At 37.3% G+C, this 10238-nt stretch overlaps 1 non-coding gene across 1 annotated transcript; it reads left to right on the top strand.

Annotated features, from left to right (window-relative positions):
* The first annotated feature begins 5015 nt into the window (after positions 1-5015).
* LOC114677195 (U6 spliceosomal RNA) lies at positions 5016-5117 on the top strand. The gene has a single exon (XR_003728496.1). It is a non-coding gene; the product is annotated as a U6 spliceosomal RNA (small nuclear RNA).
* Positions 5118-10238: the final 5121 nt, after the last annotated feature.

Genomic DNA, 10238 nt, shown 5'->3' with positions numbered 1-10238 from the left:
GAGGTTATTGTAGGGAAAGAATTGTGCTTCAATATAAAAAAGTATGTATTATTTAGATCATAAACTTCTAGGTATCTGCAATGTACAATAATTATTGTCTATGAAGCGTAAATTCTGTCTGGTGCAGAGGCGACTGGTTTGCCTCCTTTCCCATCTGTCCCCATGAAGCCAGTCTTAATTTCATTAGGACATTTATTTAAATGTTCCTGATTTATAATTTTTAAAAATTCTTCCTTGATTTTGTTGTAACACCTCACCTATTTCCTGAGTTAAACAAAATCTTTAACAGGTTTATTTTTATATTAATATAAAAGTCATGATTTTATCATTTATAAAAAATTTATTTTAACATATTAAAAAATGATTTACTGTCACTTCTAAACATTCAAGATCATCAGTAATACGGCACCTTTGGCCATCCTACTGCTCATGTAAACTATTTGATACTAAAACAGCCTATATCAGACCAACAAACATGAAAAAATGCTCAACATCACTAATTATCAGAGAAATGCAAATGAAAACCACTGTGTGATACCACCTTACTCATGCAAGAATGGTCATAATCAAACAATAAAAAATAATACATGTTGGCATCTATTATTATTATTTTTTGAGATGGAGTCTCGCTCTGTTGCCAGACTGGAGTGCAGTGGCACTATCTCTGATCACTGCAACCTCCACCAAAAAGGGAACACTTTTATGCTGTTGATGGGAATGTAAACTAGTAAAACCACTATGGAAAACAGCATGGAGATTCCTTAAGGAACTAAAAGTAAATCTACCATTGGATCCAGCAATCCCACTTCTGGGTATCTACCCAAAGGAAAAGAAGTCACTACATGAAAAAGATACTTGCACACACATGTTTATAGCAGTACAATCCACAATTGCAAAAATGTGAAGCGAGCCCAAATGCCCATTAATCAATGAGTAGATAAAGAACATGTGAGATATATATATACACCATGGAATACTACTCAGCCATAATAAGGAACAAAATAATGGCATTTGTAGCAACCTGGATGGAATTGGAGACCATTATTCTAAGTGAAATAACCCAGGAATGGAAAACCAAACATTGTATGTTCTCACTTATAAGTGAGAGCTAAACTATGAGGCTGCAAAGGCATAAAAATAATTTAATGGACTTTGGGGACTCAGGGGAAAGAGTGGGAGGGAGGTGAGGGATAAAAGACTACACATTGCATACAGTGTACACTACTTCGGTGCTGGGTGTACCAAAATCTCAGAAGTCATCACTGAAGGTCTTATTCACGTAACTAAACACCACCTGTTCCCCAAAAGCCTATTTAAATAAATAAATAATTAATTAATTAAGCCTAAATCATCATTCTCTAAGTATACCATGGGAGTTTTTCTTTCTTTTTTCTGGCTCTTAGTCAACTCTTGATATCTCGTCTAACTCTACAGTCAGACCTGGGGACAAGTGGGTACATTAGACCATTGATTTCAGAGTCAAAAAAGCATTTCATGTATATCTAAGTCTGATTGTACATAGTCAACAAGTTGTTCTTCATTCATAAGAGTAGTATTTGGGGGATGGGCATGGTGGCTCATGCCTGTAATCCCAGCACTTTGGGAGGATGAGGCTGGATCACCTGAGTTCAGGAGTTCGATACCAGCCTGGCCAACATGGTGAAAGCTGTCTCTACTTAAGAAAAAAAAAAAAAATACAAATATTAGTTGGGTGTGGTGGCAGGCACCCGTAATCCCAGCTACTCAGGAGGCTGAGGCAGGAAAATTGCTTGAACCAGGGAGGCGGAGGTTGCAGTGAGCTGAGATTAGGTCATTGCACTCCAGCCTGGGCAACAAGAGCAAAACTCCGTCTCAAAAAAAAGAGTTGTATTTGGGAATCTGGTTTTATGATGTGATCATGTAGTGACCTCTCTCAGGATATAAAGGGGATCGGTTTCTGTTGGGTGAGAGACAATAAAAAAATCTGGTTTGTTAGCCCTCTTTTTGTTTACTTGTCTATTTGACTATTTGTGAGCTCAACTCAATCAGGAAAACATTATATGCTCACTAAAAGTAAAATGTCCCTTCGAGATCTGCACTAGTGGTTTTTATGGTTCTGTGTTTACTGTTGACTCATGATTGAGGCTGTAGAACTGAAACTTCAAGTTCTCAGTCTGAGCAAGTCTATCTGTAATTGTGTAAAACCTTTACCTCTCATTGCGTGAGTTTGACATTTTTCCACCTCATGTGTGTAAATAAATTAAATTATAAATTATCTTAAATTTAAATAGCTCCTCTCTAATTGGTTCATAGACAAAAACAAGCACTTACATAACTCTGGCATTCACAAATTTCTCAGGAAATAAAGAAATTGCTCATTTAAAACTAGGCTTAAAAATTATTATGGAAATCTCAAGATCAGAAGCAGGTTTGTAGGACAACATGAGTTCATATTATAAAGGTGAATCTTTTGAGTCATACGTTTTATGTCAAAGAAATAAAATAAAGGTGAATCTTGTATAGATTAGGCTTGTTTGATAACTTTTGGTTTGAAAACAGCTATATGACTCTTCCCTAGTTTTATTAATGGGGTTGAACTGATTTTCTATTGCCACATAACAATATTACCACAAATTTCTCAACCTTACACAACAAACATTGATTAACTTACAGTTTCCGTTGATCAATCAAAGCTCAGTCTGCTACAACAAGGGAGAATACCACCTTGAGAGATCCTAGTAACACCTCAAAATGGGAACTTAAGAGGAGGATATTTATGAGGCTTAGGGATCTAGGCTTCAGTTGTTAAAGGCAGGTTTATCAAGACAAGAAACTAACTGAACTGGAGGACAGTTCATGACTTATAGTTTAGGATTAGGAGACCGAGAAAGGCCAACATAAGCCTTGATGAGTAATTTTTCTTTTCTTTTTTTTTTTTTTTTTTTGGCAAAATCTTGCTCTGTTGCCCAGGCTGGAGTGCAGTAGTATGATGGCTCACTGCACCCTCCGCCTCCTGGGTTCAAGAAGTAATTTTCCTACCTCAGCCTTCCAAGTAGCTGAGATTACAGGCGCCTGCCACCACACCTGGCTAATTTTTTTTTTTTTTTTTTTTTTTTTTGAGTTGGAGTTTTGCTCTTGTTGCCCAGGCTGGAGTGCAATGGCAAGATTTCGGCTCACTGCAACCTCCGCTTCCCCAGTTCAAGCAATTCTCCTGCCTCAGCCTCCCTAGTAGCTGGGATTACAGGCACCTGCCATCATGCCCAGCTAGTTTTTTTCTGTTTTTTGTTTTTGTATTTTCAGTAGAGACAGAGTTTCGCCATGTTGCCCAAGCTGGTCTCGAACTCCTGATCTGATCCACCTGCCTCGGCCTCCTAAAGTGCTGGATCAGGTGTGAGCCAACGTGCCCAGCCTAATTTTTGTATTTTTAGTAGAGGCAGGGTTTTGCCGTGTTGGCCAGACTAATATTGAACTCCTGACCTCAAGTAATCTGCCCACCTCAGCCTCCCAAAGTGCTGGGATTGCAGGCGTGAGGCACCGCACCCGGCCCGTAAGTAATTTTTTCTTTAATAAGCTACCTATTTGGCCAGATAAGCAATCTATTATCCTGATAGAAAAACTAGTTGGCCAGATGAACAAATTATATAGATAAGTTGCTTTTCAGGAATTTCCTGAAGCAAGTAGTAAAGCTATATATTGGTTTATATTTCTTTACATTGGTCTATATATTGCTTTACATTTCTGGGCAAGAATTTCTTAAACAATAAGTAAGTCAAATTAACATGGGGGGTCTCCGTTCTAAGTCCCCACATTAAGCTATGTGAATACAAATGGTCTAAATTCTTAAATTAGAATACGGTAAGCTGTAGTTTGTCAACATAGCTAAGATCCTTATTTAACTTTAAAACCTTAGTCTATTCTTAGATCAAGTTATTTAATAGATAACTTGGACACCTAGATAATTTTTAAGGGAACTAGAATACTAAAATTTGGTCATCCAACATATTTTTAATAAATACACTTTGTTTCCTATAGTGAATATATCTGGTTTTCGTGTTAATGATTGTGTTTACCTAACTAAAGATTGTGTTTACTCTGATTTAAAAAAGTGAAAAATGGATGTGGGTGACTGTAGGAGGTTATTTCATGAGTTTTGTTAATTTGCTAAACTGTGTATAGGAGATATTTCTTCTTCTTCTTCTTCTTTTTTTTTTTTTGAGATGGAATCTTGCTCTGTTGCCCAGGGGTTGGAGTGCAGTGGCACGATCTCCACTGGCTGTAAGCTCCACACCCCAGGTTCATGCCATTCTCCTGCCTCAGCCTCCTGAGTAGCTGGGACTACAGGTGCCCGCCACCACGCCTGGCTAATTTTTTTTTCTTCCTTTTTTTTCTTTCTTTTATTTCTTTTTTTTTTTTTTTTTTTTGTATTTTTAGTAGAGACGGGGTTTCACAGTATTTGCCAGGATGGCCTCCATCTCCTGATCTCGTGATCCACCCACCTCGGCCTCCCGAAATGCTGGGATTACAGGCCTGAGTCACCGCACCCGGCCCTATAATAAATACTTCTATACCCCCTTCTAGTTTTCTCTATGAAATAGAAATCAGCTGCTTTGACTGAAAGTTAGAATTTATATAAATCATCAAAGACTATACTAAAGCAATAGTAGCAGAAAAGTATGACCATGTATGCAAGGTATTGGAAATATTTCCTGTCTTAAACTAAAAGGTTTGGTTCTTCTAGAATGAGAAAACGAATTGTATAAAACAAATCTCAAATAGATGTAGAAAGTTGTAAGTATGCAGAAAACAATTGATTTGCCTCACTGCAAATAATGAGTTGAAAAAGAAACAATAAAATATACTCAAATGTTGTCAACGTTCCCTCCATTCTGACGAGTTTATTTGTAAGACTGTTTTTTAAATAGGGCAGTCCAGGAGACAGAGGCTGCAGTCAACCATAAGCATGCCACTGCACTCCAGCCTGGGTGACAAAACAAGACCCTGTCTCAAAAAAATACAACAGAAATAGGACAGGGTTTTCAATTAGGCAGCGTGTACACTAACACTGGAATGACACAAGAAGATTAGTATGGCCTCTGCACAAGGATGACACACAAAATCATGATGTGTTCCATTAAAAAAAATAGGGCAAGGAGCTAATAAATTCTTTCCTGCTAACTACTATATTAATGTAAAACTAGAATTTGGTTTTCTATATACTAAAATAACAGTGTATCTCAAACTATTCGGTCTGCTCTTAACAAAAGGTAGTAAAAGTTTATGCCTTTACATTATCTGGCCTGACAACACAGCAGAAATTCCATATCCCATTAAAACAGTTTTCTGTATTTTGTGGTAATTTTTTTCAAGCCCTTGCTTATTAAGCAGCAAAAACTTAAAGTTCCTCATTTGCTGAAAAGCTAACACTCCTTTCTTTTGTGTTATCATATTCTTGATATTTAAAATATTGTATTGTTATTTTGATCAACAGATATTGAATTTACTGTTTCTCAGGCACATCTGACCCTATATTAAGAAGTGATCTAAAGTACTCTAGGAACTCTTGGTTTTGCTTTCCCACAATCACATCCTAGATTCAGAAAAATAAAAATTAGAGGATTTTCTTCACACAACAAACTATCTTTGAAATTTCTCATGAGTCCCCTAGAAAATCATGAAGTTTTATTTCTTTTGTTTTATAAAAATAGAGATGTACCAAATAAGTGTTTTCTTTTTTCTTAGTTCAACACTATTATAAGAATTGATCAAAAGAGTAGTCAAATTAAAGGATACATTTTATTTTTAAAATTTTTTTTATTATACTTTAAATTCTGAGGTACACGTGCAGAATGTGCAGGTTTGTTACATAGGTATACACGTGCCTTTTTTTGCTGCACCCATCAACCCGTCACCTACATTAGGTATTTCTCCTAATGTTACCCCTCCTCTAGCCCCCCACTCCACTGACAGGCCCTGGTGTGTGATGTTCCCCTCCCTATGTCCATGTGTTCTCATTGTTCAACTCCCACTTATGAGTGAGAACATGCGGTGTTTGGTTTTCTGTTCTTGTGATAGTTTGCTGAGAATGATCGTTTGCAGCTTCATCCATGTGCCTCAGAAGGACATGGACTCACCTAAAGGATACATTTTATAAATAAAATGTTACTCACACATTTATTTCTGAGACTGTACACATTACAGAATAAATTGGAAGGCCTTGAATATTTGTTTGTGCTCTCACTGTTCATAGTATTATTTTACTTATATGAAAAACACTGATCAAACTCTTATTAAAAAATTATGTATTGCGGCCGGGTGCGGTGGTTCACGAGTATAATCCCAGCACTTTGGGAGGATGAGGCAGCCAGATCACCTGAGGTCAGGAGTTCGAGACCAGCCTGGCCAACATAGTGAAACCCTGTCTCTAGTAAAAATACAAAATTAGCGAGGCATGGTGGTGCATGTCTGTAATCCCAGCTACTCGGGAGGCTGAGGCAGTAGAATCACTTGAACCCAGGAGGCAGATGTTGCAGTGAGCCGAGATCATGCCATTGCACTCCAACCTGGGCAAAAAGAGTGAAACTCAGTCTCAAAAAAAGAAAAAAAAATTGTGTATTGCACCTCAACAGAGAATTGTACTGTCTTCAATTTTGACCTCATCATACAAAGCCCACCCTGGAGTCACATTTGAGAATAAATTGAGATGGGAAAGTTCTTTGGACCCCTTCTTGGGGGACATGGGTGTGGTTCATTTACTCAGCCACCACATAAACCCCATGCAGGAGGGGGAGCATGCAGGCAAGCAGGTGCCGGGGCCTGGGCGAGCGTTTTTGGGTTCCAGCCCCACGGTAGCATCTAGGGGTGTGTTACAATTAATGCTCTTTTGCAGTTGCCATCCACGGACGGCTAAGTGTTAACCAGCTCAGTGAAGAGTTGGGGTGAAGGCTTTTTATAACCTGCTCTGTTGGTACCTGGGTCCTTGTCCGGCATCCAGGAAGACAGGTCACACAGACTTGAATGATGGTGAATGCAGAGGTTTTATTGATTAATGGAGGTGGCTCTCAGTGGTATAGGGAGCTGGAAAGGGGATGGAGTGGGAAGATAATCTTCCCCCAGAGTTTGGCCATCCCCAGCCAAACTCCTCTCTGACCATCCAGCTGCCTCTTTGATATTCAGATACTTATCTTCTCTCCTTCTCTGCTGTACTGCTCTGCTCCTTGCCAGAGGAGTTTGGGGTTTCTATGAGTACACAGGATGGGGGCATGGTGGGCCAGGGTGGTTTGGAAAAAGCAGTGTTCGGGCAGGAAAACAGCAATAACTATTCTCATTTAGGGTGGCAGTTTCCAGGCTTGAGGGTGAAGCCTTTGCCAGGGAACCGCCCTCTTCTACTCAGTATTTCCCTGCCTCCTGTCTGTATCAAAACGATATTTAATCAAACATGGAAAGCTCATCATTAAGGGGCAAGATGTGAAAACAATGACTACAAATTTCACTGCCCACCCCCACTCGAAAAAAAAAATCAACCTGTTTTATAGTTAAAGCCTCACGAGTGAAGAGCAATATCACTTACTAGCCAGCCAGGGACCTCAAGAGTATTTGGAGACTTCAAGTAGAAAGAAATCCACCAGAATCTATAAGTAATAATGACCCTGTAATCTTGGTGGATAGAATTTTGGGGGCTTGGTTTTGTAGTCTTGGGACAGAAGAAAAAAATAACAGGTTTTTAAAGAATTGAATCCTATATTCTCTAATGAAATTACCTGACAGAATTTAATTATTTGGCCTCTGTAGTTGCTCAATACTGAATGTTCAAGGAAGCAGATACAGTTAGTTAATACCTCTTACTGAGCTGTGTGAACTGTCATGACAAAACATGAAACTAGCTTTATATGTGAGTAATCAAGAATAATCTCCAGAGGTTATTTATGATCACAAAAAGAGGCTGTTAAATAAAATTATTTAAAACTTGGAAATAAGGCAAAAAGGTAACTTGGCAAAAAGGACGGACCTTCAATGTCATAGTGTTTTTTGTTGTTGTTGTTGTTGTTTTTTTAAAGAGGCTTAACCAAAGATTATGTAATTATCTAAAGGAATGTATCTGAATTTGACTTGGCTGTTTTCTGTTAATTAAATATCTGGTCTCTGACACATGTGTTTACTTTTAGATGTAGTCAGGAAGAGAACAGATTTAAGACAGATTGCTTGTGTATTTACCAGTGACAATGAAGTTTGAAGGAGGAAAGAAAGAATTTTTTATTGAGCATCACCTAGGTGTCAAGATCTATACATTACTCGTTGAGTCAGAAAAACAACCTTGAGTGATAAGTGTGATTATCTTCATTTTACAGCAAGTTGAAGTTCAACAGGTAAAATGATTTGCCACATTATTTAGCTAGTAAATGGTAGAGCCAAATGTCAAATAACAAATGTTCTTCTTTCAAAACCTACACTCTTTTTTACCACACTATTCTACCCCCATAGTAAAAACTTTTTTCTAATGACCACGAGGTTATACCTGCCACTTCTCCAAACTGAAAATGATATCTAAATGTCAACAAAAAGATATACTAGTTAGAAAAGACAGAATTTCATGATGGGAGTATATGTTCTGTGTGCATACAGTAAAAGATCTATGAGTCATCTCCTATAACCCACGAAGTGTTTAGTTGAAAATGGCTCTTTATCATCTAGCTAGATAGCAATTAGAAGTGTGAGAGACAAAGTATCCCTTAAGAAAAATTGGCTAAAGAATAAATCATTTAAAGTGCTTTACAGACATTACCTAATACATTTTCATATATCCCTGTGAGCTACACAGCCATATACAAAAAGCAATCCTAATATGTTTACAGGCATTCAAAGGTGACACAATGTGGAGTGGTAGACCAAGATGTTGCTAACAGCATTAAACTTACCTTAGACCTATGGCAGTGTTGGTCATTTTAGCTGAAACACCTGTAAGTTAATTAACCTCTATTTTTTCCCTTAACCTGTTTAGTGAAAATGTCAGTACCATTTGGGCCATGAGGCTTTGCAACCAGACAGGTCATTTAGTTTTCTTCTCTACTTCCAACTGCCCCTCTTTGACCTGATCAATGGTTAGCACCCTTTATTCTACAAACAATAGGAGATACTCATATTCACCATCCCCAAGGGACCCCTTCCATGCCTTTAAAAAACCAGTGAACTGAATTTTAGCTAATTTAAATCAACTATTCTATAGAAAGGAAAATTTGTCTTAGTTTTTTTAGACCCAAGGCAAAATAATTGTTACACTACCATTCCATCCCCCACTCAGTCAATTTTTTTAAAACTCATTGGTGAAAACTGTTGATTTCGTCTGAAAAAAAAAAATGCAACTTGGGAATGGAGTTGGAGATATACTTTTTGTATTTGTATCCCAGGAAAAAAAGTATTAAGAGTGGTGGGGTAGGGCAGAGTTTCATATATGAAAATTTAATATGTATTGTATTTTCTTAGTTTTAACTTTTAAACATACTATATAATGTAAAAAAGAATTAACTGAAGAAATATTCCGATAATCATTTCTAAGGTTATTCCTACTGCAGTCTTTCCCCTGTTAATAAGTAGGCTCTGAAACCACTGTTTAAGCCAGAAATAGAAATCACCTTTGATTCTCCCTCTCTCTAATCCATCACATACAATCCATCAGCAAGTTATGTCAATTTTACTTCTAAAATCCAATCTGTCCACTTTTCTGTCATTTCCTCTGTTTCCACCTTTGCCCAAACTATTAAAACAAATGAAGCCACCAGAGTAAGGAGTAAAGAGTTTTCTTGGAAGTACAAATATTTAGTAAATACTACAATTGGTGGCAGAAGGAAACGAGATAGAAGAGAAGCTAAAAAGGTGGGAAAACCAGAATATACTTGAGATAGGAAGATAATTTAAACAGAAAGAACCAGAGACCTAAAGTTAAATCTCAAGTGCTTCCAGTCTGAAGACATATAGGACATGTGTGAATTTGGAATGAATTTGGAATGTGTTAATTACACTGAAGACTACTATACCATGTATAAAACTTTTACTTTATACAACTTCCAAATGATTATTGAGAAGATTTCTGTATCTTTTTTTCACTGTGAAAACTTCCAGATTGAAAAAGTACAAACAAAATAATTGAGTAATACTTTAGGACTTCTTTATGTTTATTCTCTTGTATCAGTTTTCAAGTAATTGAATAAATACAAATTGGATCTTTGGTTTTTTTTTGTTTTATTTTGGTAGGGGATACTCAACTT

This window comes from Macaca mulatta, chromosome 3 (genome assembly GCF_049350105.2).
Source record: "Macaca mulatta isolate MMU2019108-1 chromosome 3, T2T-MMU8v2.0, whole genome shotgun sequence".
Lineage (NCBI taxonomy): Eukaryota > Metazoa > Chordata > Mammalia > Primates > Cercopithecidae > Macaca > Macaca mulatta.
Note: the sequence above shows the minus strand (reverse complement) of the source record. Positions and strands in the feature narration are given on the sequence as shown.